The following is a 17,888-nucleotide window of genomic DNA, read 5'->3' on the forward strand; positions in this document are numbered from 1 at the left end:
CCCGGGATCGAGTCCCACGTCAGGCTCCTGGCATGGAGCCTGCCTCTCCCTCCTCCTGTGTCTCTGCCTCTCTCTCTCTATGTCTATCATAAATAATAAATAAATAAATATTTTTAAAAAATAAATAAAAATAAAAGCATTAAAATTCATATAAGCAAAAGTAAGATTTTCATGTTTTCCCCAAAGTCCACACCAACAGAGGGAGCTTTGGCCCAATATCCTCACTCCTCATTGTGTCCTCAAGATTCTCGCTGAACAAATGAGTCAAGTTAAGACATATCTGAAAATTCTCACCAAAGCCAAGAGACATAGAGAAATGAAACGTCCTCAAGATCCCAAAGGGGGCACAAGAGCAGGTCCAGTCTCAGCCTGGAGCTGAGATGAGAATGTGGCATGGAGTTGAAATTTGTTGTGAAACGCTTCTTACTGATGATGGTACTTGTGCCAGGTGCAAAGTCACTGATGGGGCAATTCCATTTCACCTGGTCCTCAAGTCAGCCTTGTATTCATCTCTGTGTCTGGACATTCTTCCTTCTACAAAGACTTCACAATAATTTCTTCTGCCCTCCTTGTTTAAGATGGCAGGGTGCCCTCTGCTCTCTTTCATCTTTGCTTTTCCCTCTACAGAAGCTTTCTGAGAACATAAGGTTTTGAATCTATTTGTGGATTTTTTAAAAATTTGATTCCATTTTTTTCAAGGCCTCTTGAAGTCTGTAAGGAAGGCCTTGACTCCCCCAACACATAGTCTATGTTGCCCTCTTTCCGGGTGGGCTTCAGTTATACTAACTTCGATGAACCCGCGGAATGCTAGTGGAAGCTGATGGCCGAGAGGCAGTAAGAAAAAGCAGCTCTCAAAGTGCAAGTGTTCGGCCCAGGGTGCATGAGGTCTTGGTAGGCATCCAGAGAGGCCCCGGATACCGGGTTGGAGCTGGAGGAGCTGCTAGAACCGTCCCGCTACACCTCAGCCCATCTCCAACACAGGGAGCCACGGCTGCCCCACCAGTCTCTCCACCTCCTAGGGCCTGACAAGAGCTCCTGAGCAAGAGAGAGGATCCAGCGTACCCAGCACCCCACAACCATTCTTAAGAACTTTCAGAGCAGAAAGGGTTGTGGTTTTTTGTTTTCTCCCCCCATGAGGGAGAAAGGAAAGTCATTAGCAAAGGAAAATCCCAAGAGATATCACTGCTTTCCCAAACAACCTCTCTAGGCTTGGGAACACGTACCGTACCCATTCTGTACCCAGGGAGAAAAACTTTTTATAACCTTACAAAAAAGTTACATAAACAACACTATCCCCTTTGTTAGTTTCTCTTTTTTTAAGGATTGTTTTGAAAATAGATAATTTTACTGATCCAGGAGCCAAGAACTGTTGCTCTGTCTTGAGGAGCTGTGGGATGCCCCTCCTGGCAGGCCTGTTTGTTTGCCTACGATTATGCATGTTGGCTGCGGGCGGAGAGCGGCGCTGCGCTCAGGGTGGGCAGAACCGCACCTGCGGCTGGTTGGGCCCGACTGCCCCTCGCCCGCCTGCTCCCTCGCCCCTCGCTCGGATTTCCTCAAATCAAAGCTCTCCCTTACTGAGGGTACAAAGGCGTGGGGGGGTAGTGGAGGGCTGAGGACATCTTCACGGGCAAGCTGGCCAAATAAATGATCCACAGAAAAGGAACATACACTTAGTGTCAAGAGGCAAGCAGGCCCGGGGCAAGCGAAGCAAAAAGACGAACTGCCAGGGAAAACCTATCCCGCTAGAACTAATAGTCTTAAGGCTTTTACTTCCAGTAAAAGGAGACAGCAAAGCCAGACGTGAGCAAAGCTCCAAGGGAGCCGTGGTTTTAAGCAGGTGTGCTCCTCCACAGGAACATGGTTAGGTCTCCTTCCCCATGCCCTGCTCAACCTCAAGGAGAGGTTCCAGAGTCCCCAGAGGAAATTGTTCTGGCATCTCTGCGGCTCTGAGGTACAGTTACTATTATGCAAAATAATAGGATACAACATAGTGAGAAGGGACCTTGAACTGGCCATTAAGCTTGTGCCTTGTGTATGAAAGTTTGCCTGAAATATAAGTCAAGGAACTGTGAATGTACGCTTTGCAACCCCAAAACACAGAACAGTTAGCTGGGAGAGAGGACGAAAGCTAAATTTCCTTCAACTAAGAAAGCATCCCACAGATGTTCCTTGTGGGGCAGCTGAGAAAAAGCTCTCCTACCATCACAAGCCTCTGGGGTTTGAGTTTTCTTCTCTTTAATTATGGCCACTCATAATAGCAATTTTGATATTGATGTTATTCCCCAACAGAAGTATGAAATCTTTGAGGAGTTATACATAGCCCATAATACCACACAAGTTTTGTTTAGTGTTTAACTTTGCCATTCAATACCACCTCAAAAATAATCAAGACCTTCCCTTCAACACCTGCACCCCGATGTTTCCAGCAGCAATGTCCACAACAGCCAAACTGTGGAAGGAGCCTCGGTGTCCATAGAAAGATGAATGGATAAAGAAGATGTGGTTTATGTATACAATGGAATATTCCTCAGCCATTAGAAACAACAAATACCCACCATTTGCTTCATCGTGGATGGAACTGGAGGGTATTATGCTGAGTGAAGTAAGTCAATTGGAGGAGGACAAACATTATATGGTCTCATTCATTTGGGGAATATAAAAAATAGTGAAAGGGAATAAAGGGGAAGGGAGAAAAAATGAGTGGGAAATATCAGAAAGGGAGATATAACATGAGAGACTCCTAACTCTGGGAAACGAACTAGGGGTGGTGGATGGGGAGGAGGGCAGGGGGTGGGGGTGACTGGGTGATGGGCACTGAGGGGGGCACTTGATGGGATGAGCACTGGGTGTTATTCTATATGTTGGCAAATTGAACACCAATAAAAAAAAAAAAAAAGACCTTCCCTTCAATACTGAAGCTTCTGAGAGTAAAAACCTGTTCACCGGGATGCCCAGGTGGCTCAGTGGTTGGGCACCTGCCTTTGGCTCAGGGCATGACCCTGGAGTCCCAGGATCAAGTTCCGCATCAGGCTCCCTGCATGGAGCCTGCTTCCCCCTCTGCCTGTGTGTCTACCTCTTTCTCTGTGTCTCTCATGAATAAATAAATAAAATCTTAGAAAAAAAAAAAGAAAGACTTGCTCACTACCCTGATCCCAGGACCTCAGACTGGTGCTCAATCAATATTAGTTGAATTGTCATTAATATGAACAAACATACACAAAGTTAGGGCTAACTCCATCTGCTTAATGCCCTCTCTTGCAAACACTGTCAGCAGAGTAATGTTCTGAACAGAGGGGAATGCTTTCATACTGGCACGCCAACACTTAAAGAATGAACTGAGGATTTGTATTCATTGATTTACAAAGACACATCGATTTTATTCGTTTTGAGCTGAGAATCAGCTTGGGAACATGAGAGGAGGCAGAAATGCTGGCATGCTGATTCTTGAGAGACGGTGCCAGTCAGCAACTCCCGTACCCCAACACAAGTGCATTCTTTGCTATTTTTCTTGGAAAACCATGAGAGTGTGCAGTGCATCTGTCTTATCAGCTTCCAGGTATGGGCAGTCCACCCAGCCACTTCAAACAGGGAAATGGGGAGGGAGGGGGCACCCAAGTAATGGAACCCAGGATGTGCCTGCTGGGCCAGAGCCTTTCCCGACACAATCCCTCGATTATTTCCATGTCACCTGGGCTTCCCACCAGTTTTTGTTTGTTTTTTTGTTTTATTTTTAGAAGACCCTTAGTAACACATATAAGTAACACATATAAGGAAGGGTTTTATTTACCCTTATAGAGGAAATAACTGGAAACAAATAGGCTGCACTGCTTTTTCTCACTCTATCAAACGACTATGTTAACTCTTTGTGATTAAAACAAAACAAAAAAACACAATAGTTTTCAATCTAAAGCAGATGTGCCTTCTATGAGGATTTTATACTTACATGGTGTTTAAAAGGCTATTTTATGCTGATCTGAACTTCCAGTTATAAAAAAAAAATAAGTCAGGGAGATGAAAAGGACAGCACAGGGAATATGGTGAATATTGTAATGACTGATGACAGATGGTGACTTCACTTATGGTGGTGAGGCATTGCGTAATGTACACAAGTGTCAGATCGCTACATTGTACACCTGAAACTAATACGACATTGTGCGTCAACTAGACTTCAATTAAAAGTAATTTTTTTTTTAAGGATGAACTTTTCCTTCTGTGTCCCTTCCATGTGAAGCACATCGGCTGGGGAGGGAAGGCACGTTTCGGACTCTTTCCTGTCCTCTTGTATTTGTTTTGATCTTTATTTCTTCCATCATTGCCACTGACGCACTGGGTTCTCCCGGGGGTCTGCACTTCTGAACGTATTATTTTTCCAGCACCTTTTAAGTGGCTGTGCCCTTTCACATGGAGAGAAAACCGCTCTTGCAGCCTTCTCCCCAACAGCTTCAAAATCTACAACAACCTTCTGAAAACAACATTTTCCTTGCTATGGCAATAGAATCAAGTGTAGCCACGCTTCACATGTGGCACCGACTCTGGAGCTGATGACTCCCATGTGTGAGTCATTGCTGACTTCCACTCTCTTCAGTTCTCAGAACTCCTGCTATTTTCTGCAGGGTTGAGATGAGTACCCCTCGCAATCTCAGTTAACTTCTCAGAAGGCACTGAAGTTGTGCTCCAACTTTTTTCTAAGATCCCAGGAAAAGGTCTCCTGGATTAGTTTCTCACCATCATTGGTTGAGAAACATTCTGTAGCTTCAGACAACTTAGGTGGGGTGATATAATCTTGGCTATGTAACAGGTAGAGGAAAAGAGCAAGGAACAGTATCAAGGCTTTATGGAAATTTTTAACACAGTTTGCAGAACTTGACTTTGAGAGCTACTAATTAAATGTGTTCATTTGTTCACACATCTATTCACACATATTTTGAGTGCATATTCATTGTCATACATTGTGTTAGGGGCTGGGGAACAGCTTCTGTGCTTCAACCGGTGGCAAAAAATATTCCCCGGCATTTTCTGATTGCATGTGTGAAATGTAGAGTGCTCTAACTTCATCGATGCAACAGCAGCGCAGCGTAATAGATTTTACTTAATAAACCCTATGCCATCTCCCTTGGGAGTACACATTTGCACATTCCAAATACTGTGGAAACAGCTTTCTCCTTAACCTACTGTGATCGTCAAAACACTCTGAAACTGCCCTGTTTTGTCAACTGCGTACAGACAAATACAAACAACTGATCCAGGCCCATTTGGTGCATTCGCTTGGTAACAAGGACTGAAGCCTAAGGCTGGCTACGGTCACAAAGCACACAGCTTACATAAGGACTCGGCCAGCAACACTTTCTGGTAATGCAGAGCCACTTTCTGGTAATGGCGCCACTACACTCTGCCACACAGGCAGCATACTGTCCAAAACACACGGGTCATCCAAAAAATACTAAGCCAAATTAGGAAGGCCAGCATTCCCTTTGAAAGGCCAGCAGACAGCATGGCGCCAGCATAGCCCCAAGCTCCAGACCAACATCAACTTCTATAAATCAGTGGTAGCACCTAACCTCTTCTGGTGCAGGGTAAAACTTGGACCTGCCACAGATGCCAGCAACCGATTTGTTCAGCAGTTCTACTAATGTCACCTGAATATTAAATACCAAGACAGATCCAAAGTCACTGAGGTCCTGCAATGTGATTGGTTTATCAAAACCAATGCTACATTTATTATAGTGCAAGTCCACAGGTCAGATAGCCGCACCACCAAATTGTCCCAGCAGTGGATTTTGGAGGGTTATTGGCTGGGAGGAGACAGGAGGTGGACTTCAGAGTGGTGGTTACAGAAGAAATACACACACACAAATGCAATTTCTAACTAGCACAGCATCGATTTCATATGAATTGCTTCTTAGAGAACTAAGAAGTTTGGGTTGGGTTTCTTGGTAAAATTTGGGAGGGGGGGTACACAAATCTGAATCTCTTACTCTACTAATACCATTATTCTACTAAATACCTCCCCATCCTCCTCTACACCTCGCTGAAATAGCTGATGAGTAAAAGCAAATCCTGATCGAAACCAACAATAGTATTATCATTATCATATATCAGTATTAAATCACGTGGACAAGGGCTTAACCCCATATCTCTGCTATCTGATTTTTTTCCCTTGAGGAAACTGAAATATCGTCATGCACTTACTATAACAGAATACAAATTCTTTTTTAAGTTTCCACATCTTCACCCAAAGGCTCCCCTGCTAGATAAGGGCAAAGAGATTTAAAACTAAGCTAGGCTGAGCTACTTTACTGATGAGGCATTCCTAGTAAAGCCTGCAACCTATAATATTTAATTGTAAGTTACAAACTAGAAAACTAATGACTTTCAGCTAGCTCAGTGTTTCTGGGAGGAAAATAAAGCACACTAATTAAGACAGAATGCCTGATTGTACTCAGGTACTCCATTTGGGAATTGCAATTTTTAATCAAAAAGTTGGGACGGGAGGTATTTTTTAAAAATATGATTCCAACAGAGTAAAGTTCAGTAGAGAATAGAGATGGTGAAAATGGAAAAACAAGTTCACAAGTTTGGTGCTTTCAATTTGTATTGAATTCTTAATTTTGAAAAACCAAAGCGTATTTCAGCACATAAGCCCCCAAATGATAGCAACATTAATCTGTAAATTCACAGTGAAAAGGTAATGGCTATCAAAGGTAATGGTGAGCTATACATTCCATTGGAGCTCATCAGCCCCAGTTTTATGGATGAAAAGAAGAGAAGGCATATCAATGGATTAGAACAAACCATGGGCGATGCTGCATGGCTATTTAGCAGACACAGCCACCTTAACATGGCACAAAACCGGAGGACCTTTGAGACAGCCTCCCCGCTACACTGGCTTTGCCATTTTTCCAAAACGACATCTGGTTTGTGGAAAGCTTGAAGATGGTCCAGAGAAGAGAACAAAACTTTCTGGAAGAAGGGAAAGAGGGGCCACAAAGAGAGACGAGAAACAAATAGGAAATAAAGCAAAGAATCCTGTGGACAGTGAAGTCCCTGGGTAATGGTTTCTTAGCTGTCTTCTCAAGACATGCCTCTCTATGCAAGTAAGGGATTTTTTAATCATCCTGTTTTTAAATGGGTACTTTAATACCATCAGGTACACATTATGGCACTACCATCCATCCACAGAACTCTTTTCATCTGGCAAAATCGAACCTCTGTATCCATGAAACAATAACTCAACTGGGCTTCCTCCCTCCTGGTCCACACAACCAACATTGTACTTGGTACCCAATGAGTCTGACTACTCTAGATACTTCACAGAAGTGGAATTATGCAGTACTTACCCATCTGTGACTGGCTTATTTCACTTAGCATAATGTCCTCAAGCTAAAGGATTATTTTTAAGGAGGCATTTAACAAGTATTAGCTGAAGATGCTGCCCAGCTGTTTTCCATCTTCCATAAGGACAAAGAAAATAAGAGAAAATGAGTTTAAATGGCAAGGGTAGAAAAAGCTGTCGGACACTGGAATAGAAATTCTTAAAGACTAAGATTTTTCTTAGCACTTAAAGAAGTACTATAAACAATGTGTTAACACATATTAAGTTGTTGTTTCCTTATGATAAAATCTCTTAAAATCATAAAATTAATTCAACAAGCCTTAATTGAACCTCTCATTATAACGTTGTGGGAACTACCAAAGAAATAGAACATATTGTCCTTTTCCTTGGAAAACATACAGTTTATCCTGGGAAATAATGTAACTCTCTTCAAGTTCTTAAGGTACTTAACATATTTACCATAGACTAGGGATAGCAAACAGCTTTTAACTCAAGCATCAACTCTTATAAACTGTTGGAGAAAGCCTGTGATGAATGCCAAGCCCCAGACTGGGCAGGTAAGAAAACATTGTGGCTAGTTACTGTTGTTTGTCATGGGTCAGGAAGAGACAAGCAAGGGTAAGAGTGTCCTTCCAGTCAAAATTCTTGCACTTTGTTATGCATTACTGATCACTTAACACTGATCAGTATTTGTTTCTGTTTATCTCTCCAGCTAAAGTGAACTTCGCAATAGTCATAGGACCGTATCTTCTACTTACCTAGTGTCCTCACAAAGTAGCACCATATTAAGAACTGTATAAATACACAATAATGTGACAAACAGTTAAGGAGAGGGCTTCTGGAAAGATAGCAGAGCAGGAAGCACCAGGAATCTATCTCCCCACCTAGACAACAATTGCACCAGCAGAATCTGTCTGATGTAACTATTTTGGAGCTCTGGAGTCTATAGGCGCCTGCAACTTCCAAGGGAAGGCTTAGATGGGATACTGTAGTTAATTTCAGGATATTTCGGCTCTTATCACGGTACTATCCATACCCCACCCTCGGGGCTGTAGCGGACAGCTGTGTACCTGTTCCCGGAGCAGCATGCACACAGCTTGTGGGAGTTGGGGTGGGCAAAAGGACCCTGTGCTCCCAGCATTAGGGGTCTGTGCTCTAATGGTTCATTGCTGATTGCTGCTTCTGATCACAGAGGTGCAAAGAGGTGGGTAGCCAATGTTGTTGCATTTTGGGGCCTCTCCCCCCTTTATTGCAAGCTCCCTTCCTTGCAGCTGAAGTGATTCCCAGGAGATTTAAAGGACTGGCACCCTTCCCTGCACTTCCATCATTTTCTCTTTTGACTCTTTTGGGAGCCAGACATTACAAACTAGGATATTCAAAAACAATTGAATATATGGGGAAATTAGAAAATTAGAAATGTTCAGGGAATGGATCAGAAAAACCTCAGAAGACCTTGAGAGACAGAAACTGGCCGAGAGAATATTTGAAGAAATAATGGCTGAAAGCTTCCCAAACTTGATGAAAAACATGAGTATAAACATCCAAGAAGCTCAATGAACTCCAAGTAAAATGAACTTGAAAAGACTAATACTAAGACACATTATAATCAAACTTTGGAAAAACAAAGAGAGAATCTTGAAAGCAACTAGAGAGGACTACTCATCACATTCAGGGGCTTCTCAATAAGATTATAAGCAGATTCTCATTGGAAACTGTAGAAGCCAAAACATAGTGGGTGCTAAAAGAAAAAACTCAACCAGGAATCATATATCTGGCAAAACAGTCCTTCAAAAGTGAAGGAAAAATTAAGACATTCCCAGAAAAACAAAAGCTGAAGGAGTTCATTACCACTAGACCTGCCCTGAAAGACATGCTTAAAGGAGTCCTGCAGGGTGAAATGAAAGGATGCTAGACAGTAACCCAAAGTCACATGAAGAGATGAAGATCTTGGCTGCCTAGGTGCCTCAGTCCATCAAGTGTCTGCCTGTAGATTTTAGCTCAGGTCATGATCTCAGGATTATGAGATAGAGCCCTGTGTTGGGCTCCATGCCCAGCATGGAGCCTGCTTAAGATTCTCTGTCTCTTCCTCTGCCTCACTGTCTCCCCTCCCCACTTGCTCTCTCTTGCTCTACCTTTCTAAAAAAAAAAAGAAAAAAAAAAAGGAAAAAATAAAGATCTCAATAAAGTAAATATATGGGCAATGAAAAAATCTAGTATTATTGTAACAACTTTTGTAACTCTCCTTTTTTTCTACATGATTTAAGAGACTAAAATATTTTTTAAAATATTGTCTAAAAACTGGTATTATTGGAACTTTGGTTTGTAACTTCACATTTTGTGTTCTACATATTTTAAATGTTCACATTTATGTTCTACATAATTTACCTTCACATTTTGTCTTCTACATATTTTAACTAATTGTCTTAAGAGAATTTTTTGTTTATGTTTTGGGGCAACCATGTAGAAAGATCTAACTTTGTAACATTGACTACTGAAAAGGATGGGAATAGAACTGTAAAGGAGAAGAGTTTTAGTACATTATTCAAGTGAAGCTGCTATAAATTCAGATTAGAGTGTTATAACTTCAGGATGTTAGATGTAAGCCCCATTATCACAAAGAACATAGCTATGGAACATATACAAAAATAAATGAGAAAGAAATTTAAACATTTCATTACCAAAAAATCAACTAAACACAAAAGGAGACAGTAATGCAGGAAATGAGGGACAAAAAAGCTGTAGGCATAGAGAAAATAAATATTAAAATGACAAAAGTTAGTCCCTCCTTATCAAGGATTACTTAAATGTAAGTGGGCTAAGCTCTCCAATCAAAAGGCAGAGATTGTCAGACTAGATAAAAACACATGATTTAACAATATGCTGTCTAAAAAGTGAAAAAATGGGAAAAGATATTTCATGCAAATAAATGACCAAAAGAGAGAAGTAGCTATATTAATACCTTAAAAAATAAGCTTCACTTCTAAAAAAATTATGAGACAAAGAAGAATTTCATATATATTTTTTTAAAGATTTTTTTTTATTTTACTTTATTTGACAGAGTAAAGCACAAGCCAGGGGAGTGGGAGAGGGAGAAGCAGGCTTCCCGCTGAGCAGGGAGCCCAATGCGGGGCTCGATCCCAGGACCCCAGGATCATGACCTGAGCCGAAGGCAGATACTCAACTGACTGAGCCACCCAGGTGCCCCAAGAATACCATATATTAATAAAATCTAAAAAAAAAAAAAAAGGGATCCCTGGGTGGCGCAGCGGTTTGGCGCCTGCCTTTGGCCCAGGGCGCGATCCTGGAGACCCGGGATCGAATCCCATGTCGGGCTCCCGGTGCATGGAGCCTGCTTCTCCCTCTGCCTCTCTCTCTCTCTCTCTCTCTCTCTGATGACTATCATAAATAAATAAAAATTTTAAAAAAATTTAAAAAAAAATCTTCAATAAAGCAAGAATTTAAAACCATTATAAACATTTATGCACCTAACGATAGACCAAGTGATATTTATTCCAGGAACATAATGATGGTTCACACATAAAAATTGATCAATATAAAACATGGCATTAACAAAATAAAGGGAAAATCCACCTAATCATTTCAACTGATGCAGAAAAAATTTTCTAGGAACCCTTGTGCACTGTTGGTGGGAATGTAAATTGGTACAGCCACTGTGGAAAACAGCATGGAGATTACTCAAAAAATTTAAAATAGAAATACCATATTTACCCAAAGAAAATGAAAACATTAGGGGACCCCTGGGTGGCGCAGTGGTTTGGCGCCTGCCTTTGGCCCAGGGCGTGATCCTGGAGACCCGGGATCGAATCCCACGTCGGGCTCCCAGTGCATGGAGCCTGCTTCTCCCTCTGCCTGTGTCTCTGCCGCTCTCTCTCTCTCTCTCTGTGACTATCATAAATAAATAAAGAAAAAAAATAAAAAAAAACATTAGAAAATGAAAACATTAACTTGAAAAGATATATACAAGGCTATGTTTATTGCAGCATTATTTCCATTAGCAAGCAATAGAAGCAACCCAAGTGTCCCTCAATAGGCAAATGGATAAGGAAAGTGTGAGATATTAGATAGATAGATAGATAGATAGATAGATAGATTAGATAGATAGATAGATAGATTAGATAGATAGATAGATAGATAGATAGATAGATAGATAGATAGATAATGGAATATTACATAGTCACTAAAAAGGGTGAGATTGTGCCATTTGAGACAACATGGATGGACCTAAAGGGCATTATGTTAAATGAAATGTCAGTCTAAGAAAGACAAATACCATACAATTCCACTCATAAGTAGAATATTTTTAAAAATGAATAAACAACCAAAAAGCAGAATCAGACCTATAAATACAGAGAACAAACTGATGGTTGCCAGAGGGGAAGGAGATGGAGGGTTGGGCAAAATGGATAAAGAGGAGAGGAAGATATAGGAATGAATAGTCACAGGAATAGGCACAGCATAAAGAATACAGTCAATGATACTATAATAGTGATGTAATGGGACAGATGGTAGCTACATTTGTGGTGAACACAATATATAAACTCGTTAAATCACTAAATTGCACACCTGAAACCAATATAACACTATATGTCAACTATACTCAAATTTTAGAAATAAATAAATAGGAGTGCCTGGGTGGCTCAGTTACTTAAGCATCTGCCTTTGGCTCAGGTCATATTTTTAGGGTTCTGGGATTGGCCTGCATCAGCCTCCCTGCTCAGTGGGGAGTCTGCTTCTCCCTCTCCTGCTCCCGCTGCCTGTGCTCTCTTTCTTGCTTGCTCTGTGTCAAATAAATAAATTAAAACTTTAAAAAGTTTTAAATTAAAATTTAAAAAATTTTAAAAGCTTTTGATAAATTCAACATCCTTTGTGATTTAAACACACACACACACACACACAACAAATGAGGTTTAGAAGGAAGCTACCTCAATATAATAAAAGCCATATGTGCAAACCCCACATCAAACATTATTCTCATTGGTGAAGGGCTGAAAGATTTTCCTCTAAGATCAGGAACAAGCGAGGATATCCACTTTCACCACTTCTATTTAACATAGTACTGGAAGTTCTAGCCAGATTAACTAAGCAAGAAAAATAAGTAGAAGGCATTCAAATTGGAAAGGAAGAAGTAAAATTATCTCTGTTTGCAGATAATATGATCTTATATGTAGAAAACCCTGAAGATTACACAGGCACACACACATACACACAGAGTTAGAGCTACTAAATACATTCAGCAAAGTAAAAGGATACAAAGTCAACACATAAAACCCCATTGCATTTCTATATACTAACATGAACAATCTACAAAAGAAATTACAAAAATAATTCTGTTTACAATAACATCAAAAGGAATAGAATAACCAAAGAGGTGAAACATTTATACACTGAAAACTAAAAAATACTGCTTAAAGAAATTAGAGAGGATGTAATAGATGAAAAAATATTCCATGTTCATGGAATGGGAGACTTAATACTGTTAAGATGTCAATACTACCCAACACAATCCACAGACTCAATGCAATTCCTGTCAAAATTTCATGATTTTTTAATAGAAACCCATCCTAAAATTCATATGGAATCCCTAGGGACCCTGAATAAGCATAATAACTTGATAAATAAAGCTGAAGGATTCACACTTCCTGATTTCAAAACTTAGCAAAGCTATAGGACTCAAAATGGTGATATTGGCAAAAAGAAAGACATACAGACCAATGGAATAGAATAGAGAGTCCAGAAATAAACCCTCACATATATAGTCAAGTAGGCTTTTTTTTTTTTTTTTTATGATAGTCACACGGAGAGAGAGAGGCAAAGACATAACAGAGGGAGAAGCAGGCTCCATGCACCGGGAGCCCGACATGGGATTCGAAGCCAGGTCTCCAGGATCACGCCCTGGTCCAAAGGCAGGCGCCAAACCATTGTGCCACCCAGGGATCCCCGTAGTCAAGTAGTTTTTGACAAGGTTAACAAGATCATTCCATGGGGAAAGGGCATTCTTTTCAACAAATAGTGCTGGGGAAACTGAATACCCACATGTAAGAGAATGAAGTTGGATTCTTTTTACTTAACACCACATACAAAAATTAACTCAAAATGGATCAAAGACCTATTTACAAGATCTAAAATTAAAAACCTTTAGAAGAAAGCATAGGACAAAACTTAATGTTGGATTTGGCAATGATTTCTTAGGTGTGACACTAAAAGACAGGCAACAAAAGAAAAAATTGATTTAAAAAAACTGGATTTCATGAACACTTTAAAGTTTTGTACATCAAAAAAACTGTCAAATGACTAAAAAGGCAACCCACAGAATGAGGAACAAATATTTGCAAATCATAAGGAATTTACAATGATAATAGATTAATATTTAAAGCATTTAGTGAACTCCTAAAATTCAACCACAATAAAACCCAATTCAAAAATGGGTAAAATACCTAAATAGATATTTCTCCAAAGAATATATACAGATAGCCAATAAACACATGAAAAATGCTCAATATCACGAATTGTTAAGGAAATGTAAATCCAAATGTCAGTGAGATATCTCCTCACACCCATTAGAGCAGCTACTATCATCACAACAGAAAACAACAAGCCTTGGCAAGGATGTGGAGAATTTGGAACCCTTGTGCACTGTTGGTGGGAATGTAAAATGATAGAGTCACTGTGGAAAACTGTATGGCAGTTCTTCAAAACATTAACAATAAAACTGCCATATGACCCAGGAATTCCACTTCTGGGTTTATACACAAAAGCATTGAAAGCCAGGTCTTGTACACCCATGTCCACTGCGGCATTATTCACAGCAGCTAAAATGTGGAAGCAATGCAAGTATCCACTTCACACATTGAAATATTATTCAGTCTTAAAAAGGAAGTTTTGACATATGCTACAACATGGATGAACCTTGAAGATATTGTGCTAAGTGAAACAAGCCAATTGCAAAAAGACAAGTACAATAATGGCTCCACTTATATCAGATACTTAGAGTAGTCAGAATCATAGAAACAAAGTAGAATGGTGGTTTCCAGGGACTGGGAAGAGTGAAGAATGGGGAGATTCTGTTTAATGAATGTAGAGTTTCTGTTGAAAAGAGTTATGGAGATGGATAGTGGTGATGCTGTACAATATTATGAATGTATTTAATACCACTCAAGTATACACTTAAAAATTATTACGATGGTTCATTTTATGGTATCTGTATTTTGCCACAACAGAAAAATTGGAGGGGTGCTTCGGTGGCTCAGTGGGTTAAGTATCTACCTTCGCCTCAGGGTCCTGGGATTGAGCCCCATGTCAGACTCCCTGCTCAGTGGGGTGCCTGCTTCTCCCTCTCCCTCTCCTGTTCTCCTTGCTTGTGGTCTCTGGCTCTCTCTCTCTCTCTCTCTCATTCTGTCAAATAAATAAATATATTCCTTTTTCAAAAAAGGAAAAAAGAAAAATGGGAAAAAAAGAAGAATCACACGAGGGCAATCACTTTGTCCACTACTTATTTATTTGCCTGTTTTCTGGATCCTATCCTCCACTCCATCTTTTTGGTCCTTGCTAAATCAATATTCCTCCTCTCTCCTTTATCTTCATGCTTTCCTTCTTCAGTGACTCTTTGTCCACTATGCATGAACACGTGTGCTCCCAACTTCCTGGCTATTTTTTCTGTTGTCCTTCACAGATAAACATAGAAAAAGAGTTGTCTAAACTGGACACCCACAAGTCCTCACCTTCTACACCTCTTCTGAGCTCCACAATCTGGGCCTTTCCTTCATGGAGTCTCTGAAACTTTTTTTTTTTTTTCAAAAATCACAAGCTATCTATCCATTAGTGGCCAAATTCAATGCACTTTTTTCAGCTCTTACAAAGCTCACCCTCTTTAGAATATCAGACACCCTTAACCTCTCCATACTTCTTAGAATTATTTCATCCCTTGATTTTGGTCATTTCATCCCCTTGGTTATTTCTCTTCTTTCTCTTGTTATTCCTTCAGACAACAATTTAAATGGCTACATCTCTAGGAGTCAATACTTCTTTTCTCACCTTACAACCTCTTTCTGAGAACTCTCTTCAACAAAGATTTAGATCTGCTTCCTGCATAATCCAACTGAATAACCACCATATACTTCTGTCTCAACATAGCTAAAATTAAACTCATCATCTTTCTTCCCATTGTTCTCCCTCCCTATATCTATCCCTTCATACTTGTACACCTTATTTCCTATCTTTATGATTAGCACCTTCATCCTTTGGCTGTCCAAACCAGAAATCTGGGAGTCATCCAGATTCCTCCCTGTTCTCTTATTCTCTACATCTTTATCACTCTTAATTCTTCCTTCTTGATATCTGTCCTATATTTTTCCTTCTCTCCATTCTCAGTGTCAGGGTCCTGGATCTGGCCTTTATCCTCTCTTAGCAAAACAACCGCAACTTGAGCTACACCTGGTGCTTTTGTCTCCATTCTGGTTCTTTTATGTTACTATTAGAACAAGTGTCCTGGCCCATAAATCTGCTCATTTTGCTCCCTTGCTTGAAATTCTCACCTGCAATAGAAAACCTAAACACCTCAGAAAGGCATGGAAAGTCCTTCATGATTTGATCTGCATATCCAGCTTCATCTCTTACCTCTTCTTACTGTAGTCTCCAGCAATAGTGAAGTCGCTGCTATTCTCAGAACACACAATGTTTTCATCTGCTTCCATGCTCTGTCCCTCATACTTGCTATTCTCTCTGCCTGGACCCTGTTCCCTCCCTTGTCTACATAGTATACAGCCATAATCTTTTGAATCTCAGTGCCAATATGAAGTCTCTGCATTAGGTAGGACTCTTTAAGCCACAAGTGATAGAAATGTTCCTTAACTAGCTTGAGCCCTAGAGGAATCTACTGCATTATATAGCTAGGAAGAGTCCTAGGAAAGATCATAGATGTGGTTCAACATTTCCTCAAATTCCTGCCCCAGCCCACCCTCTCAACCCAGAAGGTTATTAACCTCATGATTCTATTCTACTCTAAATTTTGAATCAGTTAAGCTGCTTAAAGAGTATTCTTAAAGACAACAGGTAGTAATCTAGACATGGAAATGAGACATAAAAGAGTTTTTCCCTAGTTGGCTGTCCTATCATGTGTATCAATAACTAGTATTTTATAGGCTCTTCCACTGTAATAGAAATGAGATGCACCAGAAAAAAAGTTTAAACTGATCAAAAATAATGGATTAAATTAATGGAATAATTAAATAAATATCTATGTGCTCTCAGACTTTAAGAAAGAAAGAAAAACAGAAATAGCCAAAAAAAATGAGAATAAGTTGTTCTAAAGGTGACTCTGAAATTGTCTCTGATCTAGTTTTAAATGCCTCAAAGATGCTGTCCTAGCAACAAAAAAAAAATTTTTTTTAAGGAAAGGGACAAATAACCTCTGCAAAATTAATCAGTTGACCCACCCAGTGAAGTAAGAAGCCAAGTTTAGTTGTAAAACATCTGTGTAGGAAAAATAAAAAAGCATCCCCTCGTGTTCATTTTCAGTTACTATATAAACATCTTCCCAAGAATCTCCCATTTCTTCTACATCAGAGATCTGCAAACTATATCCTATGGGCCAAATTTGGCCCAAAGCCTGTTTTTGTAAATAAAGTTTTATTAGAATGCAATCACATCCATTTCTTTAAGTATGGTGTTTGGCTACTTTTGCATTATAACTGCAGTGTCTGAAACAGCAACTCTATGATTCACAAAGCTAAAAATATTAACTACCCAGCTGTTTACAGAAATGGCTTGCTGACTCCTATCTATGCAAAGAGAAGAAAGATTTTCCTTGTTTACTAGCGACCATGAAGAGAGACTTTTGATCTATGATTCAAGACTTCGGCAACAATACAAGATTGCACCAATTTTTTTCAAATCAAGTCATGAATCTATGGAGTCTCTTACTAAGGTACCAAACTCTTTTTTCTCTTTTTCGTTTTCATAAGTTGGGGCAGGGTGTGAGCAATGTAATTTGGAGTGACATGTGACCAATATGTGCATTAGATCAGAAATGATGAACTAGAACACAATTTTTTTTTTTATGATAGTCACAGAGAGAGAGAGAGAGAGAGAGGCAGAGACACAGGCCGAGGGAGAAGCAGGCTCCATGCACCGGGAGCCCGATGTGGGATTCGATCCTGGGTCTCCAGGATCGCGCCCTGGGCCAAAGGCAGGCGCCAAACCGCTGTGCCACCCAGGGATCCCATAGAATATAAATTGATGAGATTACAAGGTCTGAAGGAAATGAGTAAGTCCACTTGCCTTCACAGTGTTTGCCCATCTCAGGAAGAACTGATGAATGTGCTCCAACAGTAACATGCTAATAGGCCATTTGCAGAAGGTTCTCTCTCCTCAAGCGTCCACTGTCCATATTTCGCTGGGATTAAAAGAATCTTGGTTAATGCTCAAACCATTAGCCATCAGGAAATGCAAATTAAAACCACAATGAGATACCGCTTCAACCCCAGCCTGGCCATAATAGAACAGACAGATAATAATAGGTGTTGGGAATGTTGTGGAA

General features: G+C 40.1%; 1 long non-coding RNA gene across 1 annotated transcript in view; it reads right to left on the reverse strand.

Moving 5' to 3' along the window:
- Positions 1-11,182: 11,182 nt before the first annotated feature.
- The window catches only part of LOC119876486, an 82,483-nt gene continuing 75,777 nt past the window's right edge, over positions 11,183-17,888 (reverse strand). The window contains exons 2-3 of the long non-coding RNA XR_005363097.1: positions 17,626-17,744; positions 11,183-11,233 (exon numbers count right to left, since the gene is read on the reverse strand). This is a non-coding gene — a long non-coding RNA (uncharacterized LOC119876486). The remainder of the gene's footprint in view (positions 11,234-17,625; positions 17,745-17,888) is intronic.

This window comes from Canis lupus, chromosome 8 (genome assembly GCF_011100685.1).
Source record: "Canis lupus familiaris isolate Mischka breed German Shepherd chromosome 8, alternate assembly UU_Cfam_GSD_1.0, whole genome shotgun sequence".
NCBI classification, from domain to species: Eukaryota; Metazoa; Chordata; class Mammalia; order Carnivora; family Canidae; genus Canis; species Canis lupus.